Genomic DNA, 24,095 nt, shown 5'->3' with positions numbered 1-24,095 from the left:
CGACGACATTTAAACCATCTAAGCCCGTTTAACAGATGTGTGTGTTCCACAGACCAATAAATCGAAGGAAGACGCTGGCAAACGGCAAGGCATCGTCAGAAATATTGAAAACTTATACTTCAGCAATTTTAAATGTCGAAGTACGTATGCCTGATTCTGGTACAAAAATACAATGGAGCTCACATTTTTCGGTAGAAGGCAGCTTTTTTAAGAGTCACTTTATTTCCTACACCCGCTCCGAGCTTACCGATGAGCTTGAGGTGCACAGGCGTTTTCTCGCAAGTTATGCCACAAGAGGGAAATGAGAATCATGGTCTTTACAACATTTCAGGGCGTCCAAGTAATGTCCCAGCTGGCGCTCTAAGAAGCACGCGTCAAATTGAGCTGACGGGTCACTGAGTAGCGGCTGTGCGATTAACAGGATGTCGAATGCGGTTGCTTCTGTAGAGTTCGCGCCCATCCTACTTTCTTCAATCAGAGACGCCATGTTGTTTAGGATGTCTTTAACATCCTCATGGATTGCATTCCTGGCGTCTAGCTTCTCATATTGAAGGCCCTTGTGCCATGGGGTCGAGAAAAGAGGCCCTCTGATGTGCAGGAACAGTGCTTTGTTCGCTGTCCCAGTCCATCGATATCTCTATCGGAACAGTTTGCTTGAAGTTTTCAACGAGGACATCACGCGTGCGCTGAGACTCTAGTTTTATCACGGGTGATTTCATCACTGGGCGAATCACAGATACAGGGGACAGACACTGTGTCGCAGCACAGAATGGGAGCGGTGAGGTGAAGTGCCTCCGGAACATAAGTTCGCCGATGACATTCCATTCTTGCTAACTGATCTCGAATTTCTGCGATTCTTGTGCTGTGACAATTGTTCGGTCAGCAAGAACGCTTTGTATTTCAAATCGATGCTTTATGAGCTATGTGAGCATCTGGCAAGTCAAGCTCCACCTTATGCAACCAACCCAAAGTGCGCAAGCTACCTTCCACTCTTCTATCATTTCTGGCGGTATAATCTTCATTAAAAAGTGCCTATGTATCCCTCAAACGAAGTGTCTGAAGAGCGAGCTATCAAAATACGCGGGGATATTCCGCCGCATTTTCTCACTGCCATTTCCATGCGAGTTTACGAATTTCCAATTTCACAGGTTGAATAATGCATCTGTTAGCATAATTTTTAAGGGTGCTCTCACAGGGGTGGCGAGATGCGGATGCGACGCCTGTTGATCACTCGAGACATGTTACGGAGGTGCCAAGCTGTTTGTGGGTGCAGTTCCGAGGGCTGCCGGAACTGCACTACACGGCCCGGCCCGTGGACCGGGCCGGGCCGTGCAGAGCAGTTTTTTCTCGGGCTCGGGCCGGGCTCGGGCACTGCGTGTGCTTTTTTTACCCGGGCCCGGGCCGGGCTCGGTTTTTTTGACGTGGGCCCGGGCCGGGCTCGGGCTTTCTGCGAGTTATTCTCGGGCTTCTCAACTCTGAAAAACATGTGTTTTTCGGTCTCGGGCCGGGTTCGGGCCGGTTTCGAGCCGGGCTCGGTCCGGGCTCGGGCTTAAGGTAAAGGGGTGGCGGGCCGGGCCGGGCGGGTAACGTAGATTATTTCCGGGCCCGGGCCGGGCCCGGGTCTCGCCATAAAAGTTTTGATCGGGCTCGGGCGGGCCGCCCAATGTAGAAACGGGCCCGGGCCGGGCCCGGGCCGCAAAAATCGGCCCGTGCAGTGCTCTAGCACACAGGCTCTTCTTTTTTTTTTAACTGAACCTGTTATGGTGTGTCACAGACCCCGTGATCGAGGCGCAGACGCCGGATCAAATTCCAAAGCCGACTTATGAGCTTCCGAAAATAATCCCACGAAAGCAAGGGCAATTAAGAGTGGGCCCTCTGGTGCGCGAGCGAACGCCGGTTGCTGTCAAAAGACCGAGAGTTCTCAAAACAGAACAAAATATATTCTTCACACAAGGCAGTTACACACTTGCACACTTAGGCTAGACACAACACAATACAAATCAGATGGGTATTCACAAAACACAGGAAAATAATTAACGACAAGCACTAAGAGTCCAACACGTAAAGTACGAAATAAAAAGAAACACTGAGTGTCCAATCGTATTCACCAGTGTTGGTCTTGAAGTCGGACGATCTCGGCGTAGCTCGGGCAAATCTCGAAGAAAGAATTTCTTCCGGAAATGCAGACGCTCGATGAACTCGTCGACTAGCTTGCCGGGGAATCCCCTTCTTCCGCAGACGCTCGGTCTTCACGTTACATCACTTCACCGGTGCGGACTGAACTCTCGAACTCCTGAATTCCACTGAACGATTCTCGCACGGCGGTCATATAGACCTACACCATGTTTGTAAACAGCGGTAGGCACCGTCGATATATTTTAGGCCCTATAGCGACGTCGCGTAGGCTCCGCCCAACGTTTGGCTCCGCCCACGCTCGCCGCCGCCGCTTGCACGCGCGGATGGCGCATTTTTTTTAATGGGGTGGGGGAGCTAAAACCACGATTTCATTATGAAGCACACGGTAGTGGGGGCGCCGGATTTAGTTTGACTACATTAGATTCTTTAATGTGCACCCAGTGCACGTTCTTGCATCTCGCCCCCATCGGGATACGGCCGAACGAGACGCTAGGCCTAGCTCGTTGACCGCCGCAGTGACGGCCGACAGCGCTTGCGACCTGGCCTGCTGCTCATCATTGTGCGCTTATTTTTGACAACACGATTAACGTGGGCTTAAATGAATCGGTTTTGTCGGTGTCGTTGGTGCGAATAACAAACGAAACGTAGTACTTGCAAGCCAGCCGAGCCGCCTCGCTGAGACGGCCGGTGCGAGACGAAACGTCGGCGAGACGAAATGCCGTCGGGTCGTTGCTCCGGATGGCGCCAGTGGTTTAGTACTGGGCGCTGCTTTACGAAACACGCGCAAATTCGAGATAGCTTTTCTATTAAGAACTATTTTATGTTAAAAACAAGCTGTAGCCGATTTCTACGTCGCCGTGAGCGGCGATAGAAGCGATCGCCTCGGTGATGGGACCGGCAAGGTACCGGCCCTACGGCGACGCCGCCTGTGTAGGCCCGCGCAATGTGAGCTAGCTGTTGTACGCGGCCGTCCGATCGCTCCGACTCTGTACTAACACTGTACATTTTGTTTCGCGCTCGAAATTTAACTGACACGTTTAGGCGCGTTTATGACTTCCACACTGCAATAAACGCAGTTGTGACCCTGCTGCCTGGGTATGTGAACGTGTGACAGGATATTTACATTGCTGGTGGCTGAATTCTTTGAGATGAAAACAAATTCGAATGTGACGTGTTTTGTGGGGCATCTGCTCGCTCGACCTACATTCAAGGCTCATCCTAATCTAGCTTTCCCACAGTGCGGCAAGCAATTATAATGGCACGCTAATAACGATCCTAAGATAGTATATGATCCTAAGATCTTAACGATCCTAAGATCGGCTAATGCATGCCAATCAAAATAAAAGAGAATCTTAACGGTTACGAAATGTATTGCGCATAATGGATGATCTGGTATCATAATCCAACTTTCGCTTTTTACCGCGGCGGCCCATTGCTTGCGACGGTTTTCATCAACAGGAAACCTATGAAAACATTAGTCTCTTGCTTATTTCGACGCAACTCAGCTCGTCCACATACTGCGTTTCTTTCATTGTAAAATCATAGAATAAAGACCTCACAGATGGAACCGCACAACCACCCGCGAAACCCAGCGGCTGCTGTGGTAGGCGCGACACGGGCGGCGGCTCGGCGGCGGAGTGCCTACCAAGCGAAACTAAATTCCGACGAAAGCGCCACCGCATTTTCGTGACGTGGCGCCGTGGTGTAGGTCTATAGCTTCCACAGGCGTTCTCGAACCTTCCTATCGGAGTCGCGATCTCGTAGCATGGCCAAAGCCTGGGAAGCTTCTACTCTTTTCTTGTACCTTCGACCGCTGCTGTCGGAGCTTTGTCAAGGGGGGTGATGATGACTCATGCTGTTGGCGCGCGCTCATGCTGTAGTGATCTCTCTCGACTCGCCGGGTGAGAAGGTGTCTCGGCGCGCGCGTGCTCTCTCTCTCTCTCCCTCTCCGGTTAACGTCGCTTCGTCGAGGTTCTTCTAGACGCTTCGGCGCCGTTGTTAGCGTTGTTGTTTGAGGCGTATGCGCTCTCCCCCTCTGTTGAAGTTGCCGCGGGGCCGGCGTGTTCTTTCGCTGCCTTGCGTGACACGCGGCGCGCGCTTGGATTGCGCGCTCGTTTGTGACATGGTGTGAAGCTGGTTTTTTGCCTCAATTATCTGGATGCAGTTCCGAGGGCTGCCGGGAGCCAGCCGGTGCCTGCCCAGCCAGAGGCCAAGACTGGACGGCCTGCCGGTCCAGCTGTGCAGCCGTCGCAGTTGCCGCGCTCACGACTGAGGCCACCCACCAGTCGAGGTATCCGCAGGCGCAGGATATTGCTGCCGTAGTAGCTGCGCTAATTTGGACATCTAAGGACATACACCGACACAAACGAGTGTACAAGGACACGATTAACGGATACCAACAAGCACTCGTTCATGATAGTTCTCTCAGAAAGGAAGAAACTTGAAAAAGAAATGGTGTGCACGCAGGCTCTTCTTTTTTTAACTAAACGTATTATGGTGTGAAGCTGGTTTTTGGCGTCACATATCTGGATGCAGTGCCGAGGGCTTCCGGTCGCCAGCCGCTGCCTGCCCAGCCAGAGGCCAAGACTGCACGGCCTGCGAGTCCAGCTGTGCAGCCGCCGCCGTTGCCCCGCTCACGACTTAGGCCACCCACCGGTCGAGGTATGTTACGAAAAAATAACCAAAATTCAAGTTCAGTTCTTGGTAGCTTATCGAAACTTTCTATCATGAAATCTGTATATATTAGCACCACGATGCTAAGCAGCTTGAAAGATCTTACATTCGGAAATTCTGAATATTAGGTGCGTCATTTATTTGAAGGCTGTTTGCACGTTGACTCTACATGGTAGGCTACATGGGTGCAGAATAGAAGCCTAGTCGTATATGCCACAACATATGGAAACATTTTCAGAGAAATACCAGTGGTTTATGGCACCTAGTTTAGATAATATATGATGTAATTATAGTAGCTGGAATTGTGATTCCTCTAATAAGTTTCCACTTTAACTCCTCGGTATCTAATCGAGGGATTGTGATTCTTAAATGAATTATTGCATCGCAAAGTGATTTTTGCTGATACTGCGACCCCGTCCTTTAAACCGTTGGTCCGGAGCTCGCTCGATGTACAGTGACGGATTTTCCTTCAACCAAGAAGCTTTCTTTCTGAGGAAACCACTTAAGTTGGCTGTGTTTCGTTGAGTTCGTGCAAAGAATACAATCGAGCCAAAATGTCAGTTAACAAGAACAAGGTTGCTTTATTTGCACCGCTATTTATAGGTTTTAGGTGGAGAGGGAACACGTTCAAGACAGTTTTCCAACATTCAGTGTGTCCAAGTAATTCCAACATTACAGTGTGTCCAAGTAATGTCCCAGCTGGCGTTCTAAGAAGCACGCGCCAAATTGCGCTGATGGGTCACTGACTAGCAGCTATGCGTTTAACAGGATGTCGAATGCGGTTGCTTCTGTAAGGATCGCACCCATCCTGCTTTCTTCAACCAGAGACGTCATGTTGTTTAGAGTGTCTTTAAGGTTCTCATGGATTGCATCCCTGGCGTCTGGTTTCTCATATTGAAGGCCCATGTACCATGGGTCTAGAAAAGAGGCCCTTTGATGTGCAGGCACAGTGCTTTGTTGACTGTCCCAGTCCGTCGATGAGATATCTCCATCGGAACAGTTTGCTTGAAGTTTTCAACGAGGATATCATGCGTGAACTGAGGCTCTACTTTCATCACGGGTGATTTCATCACTGGGCGAATCACAGATACAGGGCACAGACACCGTGTCGCAGCACAGAATGGTAGCGGCGAGAGAAGTCGCTCTGGAACATAACAAAGTTCGCCGATGACATTCCATTCTTGCTGACTAATCTCGAATTTTGGCGATGCTTGTGCTATGACAATTCTTCGGTCAGCAAGAACGCTTTGTATTTCAAATCGATGCTTTATGAGCTATGTGAGCATCTGACTAGTCGAGTTCCACCTTATGGGGCAGTGAGCAACCAATTCGAAGTGCGCGAGAAACCTCCCACTTTTCTGGCATTTCTGAAAGTTTATTCTTCATTAAAAGAGTGCCTATGTATGCCCCAAACGAAGTGTCTCAAGGGCGAGCTATCAAAATACGCGGGAATATTCCACCGCATTCTCTCACTGCCATTTCCATGTGCGTTTACGAATTTCCAATTTCACAGGTTGGAGGAATGCATCTGTTTTATTTATTTAATTGTTTATTTATTTGTTTATTTATTTATTTATTTATTTATTTATTTATTTTACCCTCAAGCGCACAGAGCATCCTGCTTTCTTCAACCAGAGACGTCATGTTGTTTAGAGTGTCTTTAAGGTTCTCATGGATTGCATCCCTGGCGTCTGGTTTCTCAGATTGAAGGCCCATGTACCATGGGTCGAGAAAAGAGGCCCTTTGATGTGCAGGCACAGTGCTTTGTTGACTGTCCCAGTCCGTCGATGAGATATCTCCATCGGAACAGTTTGCTTGAAGTTTTCAACGAGGATATCATGCGTGAACTGAGGCTCTACTTTCATCACGGGTGATTTCATCACTGGGCGAATCACAGATACAGGGCACAGACACCGTGTCGCAGCACAGAATGGTAGCGGCGAGAGAAGTCGCTCTGGAACATAACAAAGTTCGCCGATGACATTCCATTCTTGCTGACTAATCTCGAATTTTGGCGATGCTTGTGCTATGACAATTCTTCGGTCAGCAAGAACGCTTTGTATTTCAAATCGATGCTTTATGAGCTATGTGAGCATCTGACTAGTCGAGTTCCACCTTATGGGGCAGTGAGCAACCAATTCGAAGTGCGCGAGAAACCTCCCACTTTTCTGGCATTTCTGAAAGTTTATTCTTCATTAAAAGAGTGCCTATGTATGCCCCAAACGAAGTGTCTCAAGGGCGAGCTATCAAAATACGCGGGAATATTCCACCGCATTCTCTCACTGCCATTTCCATGTGCGTTTACGAATTTCCAATTTCACAGGTTGGAGGAATGCATCTGTTTTATTTATTTAATTGTTTATTTATTTATTTATTTATTTATTTATTTATTATTTATTTATTATTTATTTATTTATTTATTTTACCCTCAAGCGCACAGAGCTTTACAGAGGGGAGTGGGGTACATAAATAGTAAACAAAATAGAAAATGTAATAATATGTACAATTCTAATGACATCAACAATACACAGGACGAGAAAATGTTAGGCTAATGCAACAAAAGCAGGAATGAAGATACAATGCGAAGAACCGCGTTAACAAAAAAAAAAAAAAAAAACACTTCATGCGTCGTCAAATAAGTGACTGTAAATGGTTACACAAAATTGATCATGGTCCGAAATGGAAACAATATCTGAGGGAAGGTGGTTCCAGTCACTGGACGTGCGTGGGACGAAAGAATAAAAGAAAGTGTTAGTGCGGCAAGTAGTAACGTGTACCTTATGGTGGTGATCTAAGCGTACTGAACGATAAGATGGGGTCGTAACGAACTGGGTTTTGAGAACTGGATGATGGTATATTTTATGGAAAAGTGTAAGACGACATGCTTTGCGACGTGAAGCAAGCGACGGCAAGGAAAGGGTGTGTTTCATCGACGTGATACTGCTAGTACGATTGTAGTTGGATAATATAAAACGTGATGCGTTATTCTGTACCATTTCAAGTGAATAAGTTAAGTGCGATTGAAAGGGGTCCCAAATGGAGCATGCGTATTCAAGTTTCGAGCGCACTAGTGTTTTATACATTGTTAGTTTAACACTTCCAGGAGCTCTACTAAAGTTACGTCGTAGGTACCCTAGCATACGGTTACCATTGTTAATAACGTACTTAATGTGATGTTTCCAGCTTAGATCAGTTGTGATATGAATTCCCAAGTATTTATAAGAGCTAACAGATTCTAGAGTAGCGCTATTTAGGGTATAGGTAGCAGAGGGTCCGTTAGTGCGTGAAACTCGTAAAACTTTGCATTTGTTAGTGTTAAGTTCCATGTGCCAAGTTCTGCACCAATGACCAATATTAGAGATATCGTTTTGCAGTGAACTAACGTCTAGGTTACTTGAAATTTCGCGGTAAACAACACAGTCATCTGCGAAGAGGTGAATTGAGGAGCTTATACAGTCGGGTAAGTCATTAATATAGATGAGGAAAAGTAAAGGCCCCAATACAGAGCCTTGGGGCACGCCAGAGGTAACAGGAGACGACGGTGAGGTGGAATTATTGGCAACAACGTACTGTGAGCGATTGCTTAAAAAAATTCAATCCAAGTAACAATTCTGCTGTCAATGTTTAGGCTCCTAAGCTTGTAGAGTAATAGGTGGTGGTTAATCTTGTCAAAGGCTTTGGAAAAGTCCAAGAAGATACAATCGACCCAGGAACCACGTTCTAGAATGACGTGTAAGGAATGGGTAAAGCAGAGCAACTGTGTTTCACATGAGTATGATTTCCTAAATCCATGCTGTGACTTGCTAAAGAATGAGTTAGATTCTAGGAAGGTGACCAGATTAGAGAAGATTATGTGCCCCAGAATCTTACATGGTATAGAAGTGAGAGAAATAGGTCGGTAATTAATCACAGATTGTTTGCTTCCAGATTTATGTAGGGGAACCACCTTCGCCTCTCTCCAAGCACGAGGTACCACACCTTGATCCAAAGATTGTTGAAATATTTTACACAAGAAAAGAGATGAGCACAGTTTTGTTTCTTTAAGAAATCTTGAATTAATATTGTCAACACCGCAAGCAGAGGACATTCGGAGGGATTCAATCATTTTCACAATGCCAGGCACTTCGATCTCTATTGGAGACATAGGTAAATAATTGCGCATTGACAAAGAAATAGGCGTGCTAGTGAACGAAACTAAAAAATTGCGGGTAAAGTTTTCATTCAAAAGTGTTGCACACCTCCCAGCCCGGTACGGGAAGGCCGTCAGTGTCAACAAGTACAATTTCACGGTTGTTAGTATTTGTTACAGTTTTCCAAAACTTCCTCGGGTTATTGACAAGCATTGCAGGTAGGGTGTTTGATAGAAAGTTAGCTTTAGCGTCTGAAACTGCCAAAGAATATGCTTGTGTAGCAGATTCGTAGGCACGCCAGCGTTCCTCAGTACCTTGCAATTTCGCCCCGCGAAACAAGCGTTTCTTTTTATTAGAGAGACGCTTCAAGTATGTGTTATACCAGGGTGCGGAGCTGCTTATAGGGATAAACTTTCGAGGAATAAAAATTCGAGGAAGTTCATAAATTTTGTTAACAAACAAATCCCAGTTTTCCTGTACGGTTCTGTGATCAAAATCATGTAAGTGTCAAAAAAGAGAGACAGTTCGTGATTAATTGCTTCGAAGTTTGCGGCATTGTAGTCGTAGATTACCTTGCGTTCCTTAGTAGCAGCAGGCGTGCTGCTGTTTATGTAAAAGTGTAACATGCAGTGATCGCTAAGACCAGGAAAGGAAGATAGTGAATGAATAGTCTCAGGCATTGATGTCAAGATCAAGTCAAGAGTGTGCGATGAAGTACTGGTAACACGAGTTGGAGTAGTCACCATCTGCGTTAAATTAAAAAGGTTGCAGGTATCAAGGAAGCACTGGCTGTGAGAAGAAAATGGCACGACTTGTGGTAATGATGACGTCCACGCTATGGAAGGATAATTAAAATCGCCTAGAATAGTTATTGACGCTGATGGGTACCGCATTATAATTGCATTAATGTTATCGTGAAACTCATGAGCAAAGCTAATGTCCGTATCCGGGGGACGGTAACAGACACCAAAGACATGCGTCTTATTGTTAGCAACTACCCCACACCATATCACTTCCAACGTTGACGTCAGGTTAATGAGGAAAGACTTGAAACGTTTTGAAATAGCAAGCAAAGTGCCACCGCCCTGTCTTCCATCTCGATCGCAGCGATAAATTTGCAATGACTTGGAAATTGTAAAAATTTCACTGTCGCGAATATTAGAATTTAACCGTCTCGGTTACAGCAATCACGTCGGCTTCACATGAATCGATAAGTCCTTCGAAAGCGTCACGCTTCTTCATGATGCTACGAATGTTGGTATACAGCACAGAGATAGGACGCGATGTTTTTCCGCTGCCACTTCCCTTCACTGATTGTTAAGAAGTAGCATTAGAAGTCTGCGCATGGAACAGAGGTGCAGAATTAGAAGATGAATATGCTTGACGGTCGCGGTTCTCACCAGAGAAAAAGTGAGTGCTATCTCTGTTGCGAGCTCGGTTGCCATCGGTCCGATCATGCGCAGTAGTTTCGCAAACTTCGTCCTTGCTGGCGTCATAGGCAAATTTTTTGTGGTTCACAACAAGCTTGTCGTAACGGAGCTGAAAAGAAGGTCTACCGGGCAATGATTTGGCATAATTGAGTAGCATCTGGCGTGCAGTTCTTGTCGCCTGACAGTAGTCCTCCGATACCGAGACGTTATGGCTTCTTAACCTCGATCGCCCCGCCATAACAAGTTCTTCTATTTTAAATGTTGAAAGTTTAACTATGACAGGGCGACATCTTTCATTTACGTATGGACCACCTAGACGATGCGCTCTTTCTATCGCATTCGCGTCAAGCTCCGAGTCAATAGTATTCGAGAGTAAATTAATGACTGCCTCTTCGGTCGCTTGCCAGGTCTCATTTTTATCGGGCATACCAAAAAACACCAAGTTGTTTCGCCGGGCTCTGTCCTCAAGTTCATTCAAACGCGACACCAACACGTTATTTGTTTCAGTGATAGCGCCAATTATCTCATTCGTAATCTGCAATTCCCTTTCGAGGTCCTCAACCGCCTTAGTCCTAGTCTCAACCGACGCAAGTCGCTTTTCAATCTCAGACAGTTTGTTGGTCACAAGTTTTTGGTTCGCTTTGACCTCATCAATTGCCTTCATTAAGTTGGACTGCACTGTGGCAGACGAGTCGCAGCGTGCACTAATCTTAGAAAGCATTGACACAATTTCTTTGTGGCGCAAGTCATCAGGAACGGTACTATGCTCAGCGTCATCAGTTGGCCCAGGGACTTTCTTAGGGGGCCCCGGATTTGCTTCAACGTCACCGCAACATAATAGTAACGAACAAAGGACGTCAGTGCACTCGCGAGACAAATTACACAACACTTGTGGGCGTGGAAGCAGCAGTAAAAAACGATTACTTGTCTTCTTAGTATATAAGGAAAAGGTTTGACCAACCTGTATAACATGAAAGCGGTGCTCGTAAGCCAGTGCCACAGTTGTACTGCCTCCACGCCCACTGAACCAGTGACGTTTTCTGTCACCGCTTAAATAGCTTGATAAGGTTGATGTCCCAGACGATGGCGATGTTCCGAATGGCTTGAGGGGTACCGATGTGCTGAAGAAGGCACTCGGATCCGCAGAAAGGCCGCGGTCTTGTGAGGGCAGTAGCTGCGTGGCGATGGGGTCCACCGGCTCACCGGAACAGGCCACGAAAGGCAACCAGACCACGAAGACCTGTATAACATGAAAGCGGTGCTCGTAAGCCATTGCCACAGTTGTACTGCCTCCACGCCCACTGAACCAGTGACGTTTTCTGTCACCGCTTAAATAGCTTGATAAGGTTGATGTCCCAGACGATGGCGATGTTCCGAATGGCTTGAGGGGTACCGATGTGCTGAAGAAGGCACTCGGATCCGCAGAAAGGCCGCGGTCTTGTGAGGGCAGTAGCTGCGTGGCGATGGGGTCCACCGGCTCACCGGAACAGGCCACGAACGGCAACCAGACCACGAAGACCTGTATAACATGAAAGCGGTGCTCGTAAGCCATTGCCACAGTTGTACTGCCTCCACGCCCACTTCTTACCCTTACCCTTCTCCACGCCCACTGCCTCCACGCCCACCATACTTCTTAAGGGTGCTCTCAGAGGGGTGGCGAGATGCGGATGCGCCATCTTTTGATCACTCGAAACACGTGACGCAGGTGCGAGGCGGTTGGTGGTTGCTGTTCCTAGGGCTGCAGGGAGCCAGCCGGTGTCTGCGCAGCCAGGGGCCATGGCTGCTGTGCCTGCGGATCCATCTGTGACGCCCTCGCAGTTGCCCCGCTCAAAACTGAGGGCACCCACCAATTGGCGTCTCCGCGGCAGCAGGATTTCGGACTAGTCACAGGAAACTGGAACAAGAAGTTTGGAAATGGTGCTGTAGTAACTGCGCTCATTAGGACATCCAAGGACATGAAAGGAAGTGAAAGAATGCCACTTGAAAAAAAAAAAAGTGATGTGAACACAGGCTCTTCTTTTCTTTAAATAAACCCATTATGGTGTGAAGCTGGATTTTCGCGTCGCATGTGTGAATATTAACAAGAAAATAACAAAATAACAAAATTGCAATTCAGTTCAAGGAAGTTATATACTTAAACTTCTGCAGTGGAGGTGGCTCTCCAAAAGTGAAGCCAGTCGCTGCCATTTTGCTAGTGGCAAGAAGGCCGATCCGCCATAGCGGCCGTTGCAGAGCACAGAGTTTATATAGTTCGTCGTGTTTATTGGTAGTGCGCTTTTGCAAAAGTGTTAAACTGATTGTGGCAAGCTTTCCGAGGGCAGTGCAACTCAGTAGCTCATAGCTGCAGCAATCGCGTAAAAATGACGCCGGGTGTAATGTTTCACTTGTAACACAAGCTCGCGTCGTGTGCTCATAACTGTCGTACGTCGTGCCCGCATTTGTTTCAGTTGGCAACGGTTGGGAATGTGCTCGTAAGATAGGCGTATGTCAATATTAAATTTACTTTTCAGTCCTATAAATAGTCTTGGCATGCCACGGCGTGCGTTTATTTAGGGCATGTATGGGCTACATCTTAGAAGGAGATGGGAGGATTTCGCCGCTGGCTTGCAGCGGTCTCGGGTTGGGCTCGAAAACATGTGCAGTGTGCTTGTACGAGTACATACTCGGTTTGGTTTGTACCGTGTACGTTCTGCTCAGCGACTGTGCTTTATTGCGGGAAACCAAGACAGATTCGTACACAGAGGAACACGTGGACAGGACGAGCACTGAACTCACAAGGGAATAGTAAGTTCATTGCTCGTTCTGACCAGTTCTTTGCGTACGCGCTTTATGCTTCTTAGGTTTCCTTTCGAATAACTTGAACTAACAAACCCAGAGAGCAATTCTTTTGCAAAAGATGGGCTTGAATACAACAGCGTAAGCGCTTTTACAAGAATATTGCAGGTTGCTGAATGAGGTTTTGGGTGCACCACATCCCTAATTCTACTAAACAAGCGAATTGCTAAGTAAAGGCGTGAGCACTGCTTTCAAGATTGTAATATTTGAAAATTAGAGAACACACAACCTCAATTACAAACTTAGCTTGTATCGTGAACCATTACACACTGTAAAAGTTCCAGCGTCAATTGGTCTGCTTTTCGTACGTTTGTGTAGCATTTCTGACAGATGTTTCATGGGTCGTGTGTCTTAAAATAAGAAGTTCTAGACGGGATGGATAAGTGGCATCAATTTTTCTGAGCACATATGGAATATGAAAGAACGTCCACAGTGAAGTTCACGACTCGAGCTATGGCTTCCGCATATCACTATCAAGTTCAGTATGTTTTCCTAGCTTGCGGCGCCGCGTGTAAGTCAGCTAGGTAATGCTGTATACTTAAATATAGAGTAATCGCACGTAAGTAACGTGACCACAAATATCGAGAGTGGGACTTTCTGTCTCTCAGAAAAAGAAAAAAAAATACTCTGACTCCAATCAACCCTGTAAAGGTGGTTGGTCAGCCAAGCTGTAAACGACACCCACAACGATTACCCATTGTGACGTCACTTGAATTCACATACGTGACTCTACGAAGAGTTAAACCAGAGACAAATGAAATGTACTTAACCACACCCTTTATTACTTGACAACGACATACTCACGCTGTTCTTCTGGCGTCTTTACTTTCCGTGGTCTACCCATGGTAGCCTGGAATGAACTGAATGAGTTGTTAGACCGTGATGATGTCACTGCGTAATTTATATGTTGTTGGATATTTTTTCTACTCGGAGTAGCTTACGAAACCGCAATATTTAGCCGGAAAAACGCGCGGGAGAAGGAACGCTGTAATCGACACCCACAACGATTACCCATAGTGACGTCACTTGGATTCACGCACGTGGCTCTACAAAAAATGAAACCGGAGACACTGGTTTCACGGGGATTTGAATGACATTAGCTCCTTTCGAAGCAGCTGCAAACCTAATCTTTACCGGAACGCGTCGGAGGGTGTTCCCATTGTCCACACGTGCCTATCATCACAGCCATGGAAGAGGTCGGTATAGCCTTAGCCATGCATAATCCAAGAGCAACCTTTGTCCTCACGGATTCCCAGGTGGTGTATCGTAACTTCGCAAGAGGTCAAATCGGCCGCGTCGCACAGTCAATACTGCAACAGGCTGCGGCCAATCGTCGAAAAGATCAGTGGAAACAGCTGCTGTGGGTACCAGGGCACGCGAGAGTTCGAGGCAATGAGATTGCCCATGCCTCCGCCCGAGAACATTTACACCGGGACTCCGCCAATTCCTCCACAGCACAACTTCTCGCTGACCCGGTTGATCCCCAGCGCCTCCTTTCATACTCTGAGATCCTGCAACACCTCCGGCTGAGTAGACGCACTTTACCCCCGCCTGATCCGCAATTAGATAAGGACACGCAGGTAGCGTGGACGCGCTTACAAACATTGTCCTTTCCGAATCCTTATGTGTTATCAAAGATAGATCCTACGACGTACAATCCGCAATGTAAATGGACCCAGAACAGCAACAAGCCCTGGTAAACCAAGCCCGGACGCCGGCAAAATCCAGTGGTCTTCCGGACTAGGAGGTTCAACCACAAAACGACAAAATTTTCACCAATAAATGTTTTATTCTCTCTGCGTTATCATCCATCATGTGGTTTTGATGCTTCTTTTGTGGTTTTGTTTGAAAAGGAGTGCTGAGTTGTATGCTGTATGCCTGATTTCAAAAGAGATATAGTATGCTGATTGTATTCAATTTTTATCCTGGCGTTTTTCGCTTACGCCGACACGAAAATTTTCTTGGCTGGTAGAGGTATGCAGCTTCGCTGTAAAAACGCTTACTGTAGACATTACTATACGAACAGGAATGATTACTATTAAATAGTCGCTGTTTTGCCAGAACAGCGAAGCATAGATTGCGATAGCAAATTAGCAGATATCCATACGAAGTCTCACAAAAGAGCGCATTATCAAAGCAGGCGCCGTGTGTCACGCATGCCAGCGAAAGAAGCACGCCGGCCCCGCGGCAGCTTCAACAGAGGGAGAGAGCGCATACGCCTCAAACAGCCCACGCGACCAACGGAGTCTAGAAGAATTCACCAGTTACGTGAAGGCGACGGTACCCAGAGAAAGAGAATGCGCGCGCCGACACACCGTCTTAGACGCCGAACAAACAGCGAGTTGAGAGAGAGATAGAGCGAGAAGCCCGAGAGCACGCCACCAGGATGAGTCACCACCTCCCTCAAGGACGCTTCGACGGCGGCGGTAGAAAATGCGAGAATTGACTAGAAGATTCCCAAGCTTTGGGCACGCTACGAGATCCCAACTTTGACTGAAGATTCCAGAACCCCCGGTGAAAGCTATAAAAAACACCGTGCGGGAATCAGAAGGGGGATCAGACCGCGCCGGTGAACAGATGTAACGTGAAGAGCGACCGTCTGCGGAAGAAGGGGATTCCCCGGCAAGCTAGTCGACCAGTCCATCGAGCGTCAGCATTTCCTAAAGAAGTTCGTTCTTCGAGATTTGCCTCGAGCTACGCAGAGATCGTCCGGATCAAGACCAGCATGGGTGAATACGATTGGACACTTAGTGCTCTTATTTATCTTGTACTTTACGTGTTGGACTCGTAGTGGTTGTCGTTAATTATTTTCCTGTGTTTTGTGAATACCCATTTGAATTGTATTGTGATGTGTCTAGCGTAAGGGTACACGTGTGTGTGTAACTTAATTGTGTGAAGAATATATTTTGTTGTGTTTTGACAACTCTTGGCTCTGACTCCGTCTTTGGACAACAACCGGCGTTCGTTGGCTTACCGGAGGGCCCATTGTACTTGCTTCCGTGGGGTTATTTTCGGAAGCTGATAAGTCGGCTTTGGAATTTGGCCCGGCGTTGGCGCCTCATTCACGGAGTGTGACAATATTTCTGGCGTGTGCGACAGAATCTTTGTGGTGCAAATTGTTTGTCCATAGTGGGGAGAAAGAGCCTATGGTCGTTTACTTGCCATCGTAAACCACTTTAAGTGTTGCACAACGTTTCGCTAACTTGTATGCAGAGAGCAGTTCGATAGTTGAAATCTAGGAAGATGTTTTTTTGCACGCGGCTAGATTTTTGAAAGGCATCATGGATCTCGAGAATTAGTTGCCCTTGGTGAGAAGATGGGTCTTTCCGGACCTGAACTACGGAAGTGGGTTAGCCAGAAGGAAAAAGAAGCTGTAGAAAGTGAGAAGCTAGCGGCGGAAAGTGCCAAAGAAGAAAGAGAAGCGATAGAGCAAAGAGGCAAAGTAGCGACAGATAAAAAAAGAAAGAGAGGCGAAGGCGCGAAAAGAACAAAGCGAAGCTGAAATAGTTGACAGAGAAAGACAAAGACAGCATGAGTTAGAACTCGAACTTCGTTTGCAGCAGCGCACAGACGCTCCCGCTCAGGCAAGAGTCGATAGCACTGAAAGGCAAGTCCAGCAATCTGGGACATCGACCACTGCGGTAAATCCGACCCTGGGGCGATGCGGTCGGCGTAACTCTATGGGCAGCATTTTTTTTATCGATTGCTGAGCAGTGGCTCGTTCTTCGCAATTTGCACTTTAGGCACTCAATCCCGACAAAGTTCTCACGGTATATGTCGAGTGTAGTTTAATTCCATGAGCTGGATTTTTTTCCTGGGGCACTTTTGCAGACCCATTTAAAATGCATGGGGTGATTTTTAAAACGTCATTTGCAGCACAGTAAAAACTAATCCGCTAATTGCACTCTAGTGGCACATACTGTGGGTATATATATATATATATATATATATATATATATATATATGTAGGTCCAGTTTGGTTTTATTCCGCTGGCTGAATTTTTTTCCTGGGGCGCTTTTGTTTAGCTACTATGCGGTAGAGCATCTCTACAGGGACAAAAGATTCGTCCGCCGTTGAATTGATGGGAAAGAGCTTGTGTAACATGTTAAAAATGGACACGAATGTGCAGCTGTGATGCATATTTGCGCTCGGGCGTATAAGGAAAGATGATGGTGTCAGATTCTACACGAAGGAGCGGGCCAAATGACTAGCTTGCCGAGTGGCATCGAAGCACTAAGCCCGGCTGCGCGTGCCCCTTTTTCTCAAGTTTCGGCGCATGGTAAAGTGTTTCATTTAGTATTTAGAAAGATTTACTATTAGGCAACATTTTGACGCAAAAGGTCATCGCCAAATAGAGCACTTGTTACTTGTGTTTACTTGATAGTGCAATGTGCCGACAATGCGAAGGTATGAATATTATCATTGTGAAAAATTGAAAGGAAAAACTTATGATCTATAGAACGCATGACGGAACGAAATAAAGAAGAAAAGAGTGTTAGAGCGAAAATCAGCAGCTTCGTTTCGTTTAATAAATGATGCCGTTTTAGTTTTAAATGCATAAGCATTTCTATGCCTACCAAATGAGAAATTTGTCTGTCCGTCACTTAAGACGAATGCAATGGCTCATAACCACGTAAGGCAGGTGCTACAAGCGCTCAGCGAAGTGAAGCGAACAGCGCATACATTCATTGAGATCACCCATACAATACACAGAACAGCACATGTTTCAATAAAGAACAAGTTCAAAACAAGCATCCGAACCATGAATAAAACATTGCATGCCCCCCTCAGCATTTGTAGTGGTTGTTTTGCAACAGCTTAGCTGGACATCCAGGTTGATAAGGACCGATAATAGTTGATAAGGGTCGGATCGTGTTCGATAAGGTTGATAACAACCGATGAGGGCAATAAGGGTTTATGCTGGTGGAATCAAATTGCAGAACATTGATAATGACACCGGGCTGCGTGGCGATTGACAAGCGACACAATGATTGTGCATACTTAGGCAACTCCCAGAGGAGTTTCTGCGTGATTTCTTTTTTTTCAGTTCGGAAGTATAACTAAAATCATGCGTGCCTGTTAAGTGTACTCAAATCTCGCACGTTATAGGCGAAGGTAAGGTTGTTAAGGTTTGAGAAAGTGGAGCCGCAACCGCTGAACTACACCTGGTCAATTTTTGTAGTGCCTGCTGTGAGCCACGCCATTGCTTAGCTCCGCAAATAGGTAATCGCTTGACAACACTTCTCGGACCCTCGCCTTGTCGGGAATATTTCCTCTCGTAAGGTGACTGTTACAATGTCCTCGTAGCGCAACAAAACACTGGTCTGACAGTCGTTCGGACAGAACTAACCTGATTCCGGGCTTTTAAATGCTGTCGCAGCAAAACGCTTGGAAAGACGAAGAAAACATACAATGGGTTTGTTTCTCCACAAACTCAGTCGTACTGTGGGGAAACAAGGTTCTAGTTTATGACAGCGTTATTTCCCGTACACAACTTTTTTTTATTATTGTGAAAACAATTATATGTACACTCCAGGCGCATTTACGCAGACCTCATCCGCGTCGCCTTCGCTGTCGCCGCGATGTTCCGTGTAAAGTCGCAAGTGCGATAACATCGCCGCCGGATGCCGTATTTTGCCGGTGCGAGTGAAAGCGTGCGAGATTTAGCTGAGAAGCCTGGTGGCTCAATCTCGAAGGTTATGAAAAATGGCACACAACAATGCCTCAAGCATGCACGTCTCGCTGTGTATTGTGTGTATTACACGGACAAAGAGCAGTGGTGCACGCAGGATAACGTTTAACATCAACTCACCGCTCTCGCATTGCACTAAATGCTGAAGAAATTAAACATTCACTGTTAACATCACCGCGTACTATCGTCAGTCAAAGCAAACAGCACAGAAAGCTTGGCTTACATTTATTCCCACACTTAGTCGGATCCACATAATTTTATTGCGATAGCAAATCTATGGACACTATAGGCACATTTCCGCCGTCGTCGTCGACGTGATCTTCCGTATAAAGTCTAAGTGCGATAACATCGTGGGCGCCCGCCGTATGGTGTGGGTGAAAGTGAAAGCGTGAGAGGGTGAGCAGACAATGGTTGCTCGGTCTCGCGCGCGCAAAGGAGGAAGGCAGGGAGAAAGCGCTCCGTCGTCCCTCGCGTACAAGGCCGCAGGGAAATTGGGGGACCTTTTACTCCCGTGGCGGCTACGTATGACGCGGCTGAGCGTGGCCGCGCAGCCCCGATCTTGAAAGCGATCTGCGCTGGGTACAAAGTATAGGCGGGCCGACGGCTGGGACCCTATAACGTTAAACTATTCCAATCTGTTTTCGTTCCAATCTCCTGTTGTCAAATTTACGTAACCGCCTACGCAAGCATAGGGCGCTGACTCGCAGCGTTGTTTGAGAAGGCTAATGAAATGCTCTCCAATTTTATAGGAGGTGACTGTTTGCTTTCAGAAGGAATGGCATTGCCTACCTTGACATATATTTCTTACCTGATTGGCTTACCAAGGGCGAGGAGCACGCAGAAGTGGAGGCGGTAAGGTGGGGCCGGGATAGCGCAGTGAAAGTAGATAACCTGATGAGGAGGGTGTTGCCGGCGGCTGCGTTTGCCCTGCTTCCTCTTACTTAGCTTTCGGTGTCTGCTAGAAAATCACGCCGGCGTGCAACGGAAACGTAACAATGCAGCTAAAACGAATCTTCAGTGAAGAAAATTGACATAGCGATGTCGTTTACGTGCCGAAAAGGCTCGACAACCATATAATGTCACGGCAAATTTTAATATAGGCAAATAAACCCATTCTCCACGGCAGCTCCGACTAGCCAGTGCCAGAGCGATCGGCAGATACCCACCTTCTTTTCATGTCGGAACGGGGCAGTGCCCGGCAATTAAGAAGAAAATTCAGTTTTGATCGGCGTAATAATGCATCTTTAATGCGTGCACGCCACTTTTACGCAGTGATTTTTCACGGTTTTTGGACGACAGGTGACAGACAGGCGAAGTGGGCGCAGTCCGAAAACTTTTGACCAATTGCGGAGGGCTCATGGTAAAAGGGCATAGAATCCAAAAATAATATTTTTCCGTTGTTCGGTCTCACATGCATAATTAGTGTGCACACGTCATATCAGAGTGAGTAGATTGCGCGGTTTTTTAACAGTGGATCTGTTTAAACCGAGCGTTAGTCCATAACGTGCGAACAGAAATTGTGGTCCGATCTTGGCGGTAGTGCAGAAAGGGTCCAAGGGCAATGGCACATACCTCTGTGAACTAGCGAAGCTGAGCCTGGCTTAGTCTAGCTAAACGTGGTTGGGACTACTTAAGCTTAGTCAGTCATCGATAGACAATCGATACTCAACCAGTAGCTAATCAATAATTGATCAATGATAAATAAATTCCGGTAAATGCTAGGGATGACTCAGCCTAGCCCACAAGCCAGGCCAAGCTAGGTGCCCATCAGCTCCGCTGTCTCTGTAGCATTGCGCCTCCCGGCAGGCTATGCTAATATTTTTTTCTTTACGTTGCGTGACAGACAAGTGAGTTGGGCAATCACGGAGGCCTGATTGCAGAAATAGAATAGAAGCAGCTTGTAATAGCTTTTCGTTAAAGCGCTCCTGATGCCTTCGTGTGCGGTGTGTTCTCGGCGCAATTAGTTCGCGTTGAAGCTAGAAGTAGCACGACGGACAATTCGCTCGCTGTTGCTGCCGCTCTCCCCCACGCCATCGTTTTGACAGCGAGTGTCCGCGCTTATCGAGAGAGATATGTTCGTGTGTGATTGTGCGCGCGTGACAACGTCCAGGTTAATTTAGTTAGTAAGCGAATGTTTACAGCAGTTTATGCAGCTGATAAAACGACTAAAATTATTTTGCACAGCTATCTAATAAATTTCTGTCGCAATCAGTGATTCGCCTGTCGGGCGAAATTGACTTTATTGTTAATGTTATTGTAGTTAATATTATCATTACTTACTCCGCTCAAGCCAGGCGCAATACACATACAAGTTTTGAACACAGTCGCATTTCTGTCTTATTGAGACTGATTGCCGATAATTTTTTTCGAGCAAATGGGGCACAGTGTGTCGTTTACAAAAAGCAGCTTGGTGTCTGCCACTGCGGATACGGTATCATAGACATGTTGTAAATTCGGTTTTCTATTGGATGGCGCAGATCAGCACGCAGAAAGAGAATTTCTGGTGGTGGGTCGATTGCTTGTTGAGAAAATGAATATATTCTCTCGCGCAAGCCGTAACTTTAGAAGTGAATCCAAAGTACAACTGCCCAAATATGGTGGCATTAGGTAGTGTGCGCTCTTTCCCGTCTCTTGTTGTTTTCTTCCTGTTTTTTGGGGGGCAGCGTCTCAAGACATTAACATACCGTCACTGTCTCGTTCGACAGAAACACCTAAACATTTTCGCAGTAGGTAGAGTCATCTGCGTTCGGCGTTCTTGGAAGTAGTCCCCTGCCGAGGTGATCAACAAGCTCAGCGCTACTTCATCTTTCTTTTCCTTTTATTAAACGTGCGACATTCAACAGTAGTGCTGAAAGGCGAGTATTACAAGCTTCCGCGCTGTAGTCGTTTTTTGTTGAAACTTACACGTGGCTCCACTCCCGTGCTGCCGAGACATGGACTGCCAGGGTATGGTCATTTATCGGACAATGCCAGGGCTACTACATTGTTTTCTTGCCGAAAAACCGCCCCCCCCCCCCCCCCCCCCCCCGCCCTAGTCGGTCAACTAACAGGCACAACCTTACCACAAACAATACAAATTGGCTTTCTGCTGTTGAAAGCGGATAGTGATAGTCTAACAACTCTCTGTTTTTGGATCTTAGCACTTGCTTTTTTTCTAGCCCATGCTGCTCTAGAAAAAAGTCGGCAGGATATTTGTTTCTGGTTACAATAAGCATTCTTAATATGCAGTTGTTAAAATTTTCGTGAGTAGTCACCTTTTCCCGCAGTGCGACGTGAGTGGCGGCGTTGTGTAGAGCTTCGGCGAAAAAACGGTCAAATGCGATATTCAGCAGCTAATTCAGCACTCTCGTTAAATGCTAAAAGCTTTTTGAGTGGCATGACACCATTTACAAACCCTTACGTTGTCATTTTCTTGGCACAAGAAAAATTTGTGCTCTCCAAATCAATGTTCAATGGTGTAAGTGCTGTATTAATTTGATTCTTTTATTTACTCTACTAAGCTTGAAAATGCCGCTAGTCAGACATAATAGAGCACAGAAAAAAGGCACAACTGCACGCGGCATGGTCTTATCCTTACAATAAATTCGCTAACGAGACAGATCATGAATCTAACTACAAAATGATATCTCATACCAAAGGAATGAGGGAAAACCACTAGGACACAGTAAGTTCGACAATCTTATTGTTAACAGGTGATTCAAGGGTGACGCAAGGTGACAACTGTTGTATATGACGGCGTGCATACGACTAGACCATCAATAGAATAACATGACTTTAGTGAACCAAGAACCAATATGCAGGCCATGCAGTAAAACTTTATTATAAGAACACATTTTAGCATTGTTCGCGCAACTGAACGCTTGAAGCCTGTGTATATTTGCGGCAGCACGTATATGTTTTATTGCTGCTTCGCCCACTTTGGTTATTAGCCTGCATGACAACGTGACTGAACTTCGCCTCATCGCACGCACATTTAAGCCTTTTTGAAAAGAGAACCAGGACGATTCAGTCACTGGAACAGCCTTTCATTTATTTATCACACAGTCCCATATTCGCTCGAGGAGGATTATAGCGGGGAGGATGTATACACGCAATCAAACTTTTTCTCAAGGTAACACTGGACTCCCGCTAGGGGGCTAAGCAGTGCTGGCGCACTTCGCATGGGCTCCTGCTTTTTTCGGCAATTTTCCGGATACCTGCTTTTATTCATCGAAACTGTGGCATCGACGGAATCGGCAAGGGAAGTGGAACCGGAGGATATCAAGTTTATGAGCGGTACGTGGAATTACCGTCATTTTTTGCCGTTTGAAGGTTTCACGCCGCTCTAACGGAGCTAACCCTACAAGAGTAAGGGGCCAGCCGAACGCGCGTGGCCCGTGGCTCGTGAGCGCTCGTGAGCCGCCGCTCGCTCTCTTTCAGAGCGACTCGGCGCTGAAGCCAAGTATCAATGACTGACGCATCCGACACAGGAAGAATTGCACGGGAACTTCACCAGGAAAATAACAGCGTTGAAATGCATGTGGAGACGATACAAGAGCAGCAACAACTGGAAGCGGAGTGGACGTATGACGAGAACAGCGGGAAGGCAATGAACATCCAGGAAAAATGGCACAAATGGGAGAGGAGAGGAAAGACGACTCCCGTGCATATAAAACCCACAGCCGAGGAAGCAGACCAACAACGAACGCAGCAAGCCGGAGCAACAAAACCTTTTGCGGGAAACATGCCACATTACAGAAAACCGAGACTTCCGCCTTTGCCAGTGGACGACACGAAGATCATCTACAGACCAAAGGCGGGATTGCAATTCTCCAAATGGACATTGGTGGCAGTGACACATGCCATCGGCCGAGCTAGCAAGTTGTCCCAAAAAGACTTCTATGACAACATCCGGATTCAAGTGCAACATGTCGAGAATATAATCATCGCAAGTACACCAAACAAAGACATAGCGTACGACATGCTCCTCAAGATCACCAACATCCAGCTTGGAGGATCCAATTACGAAGTTAAAGCAAATGTCAAGACACCAGAGGGCATCAGCAAGGGCGTAATCTACAACATCCCGCCAGGAACGAGCGAAGAAGAACTACTTCAAGGGCTACGAGTATCCGCAAGATACACGGTTCTCGCAGCACGCATGCTGGGAAGATCGTCAACAGCACTCATCTACTTTGACGGACCGCACGTCCCATACA

General features: G+C 46.7%; 1 long non-coding RNA gene across 1 annotated transcript; it reads left to right on the top strand.

Moving 5' to 3' along the window:
- The first annotated feature begins 4,143 nt into the window (after window positions 1-4,143).
- LOC119446573 (uncharacterized) lies at window positions 4,144-12,206 on the top strand. The gene is made up of 3 exons (XR_007465163.1): window positions 4,144-4,426; window positions 4,672-4,797; window positions 12,075-12,206. It is a non-coding gene; the product is annotated as an uncharacterized LOC119446573 (long non-coding RNA).
- Window positions 12,207-24,095: the final 11,889 nt, after the last annotated feature.

Source organism: Dermacentor silvarum, chromosome 1, assembly GCF_013339745.2.
Source record: "Dermacentor silvarum isolate Dsil-2018 chromosome 1, BIME_Dsil_1.4, whole genome shotgun sequence".
Classification (NCBI taxonomy): domain Eukaryota; kingdom Metazoa; phylum Arthropoda; class Arachnida; order Ixodida; family Ixodidae; genus Dermacentor; species Dermacentor silvarum.
Note: the sequence above shows the minus strand (reverse complement) of the source record. Positions and strands in the feature narration are given on the sequence as shown.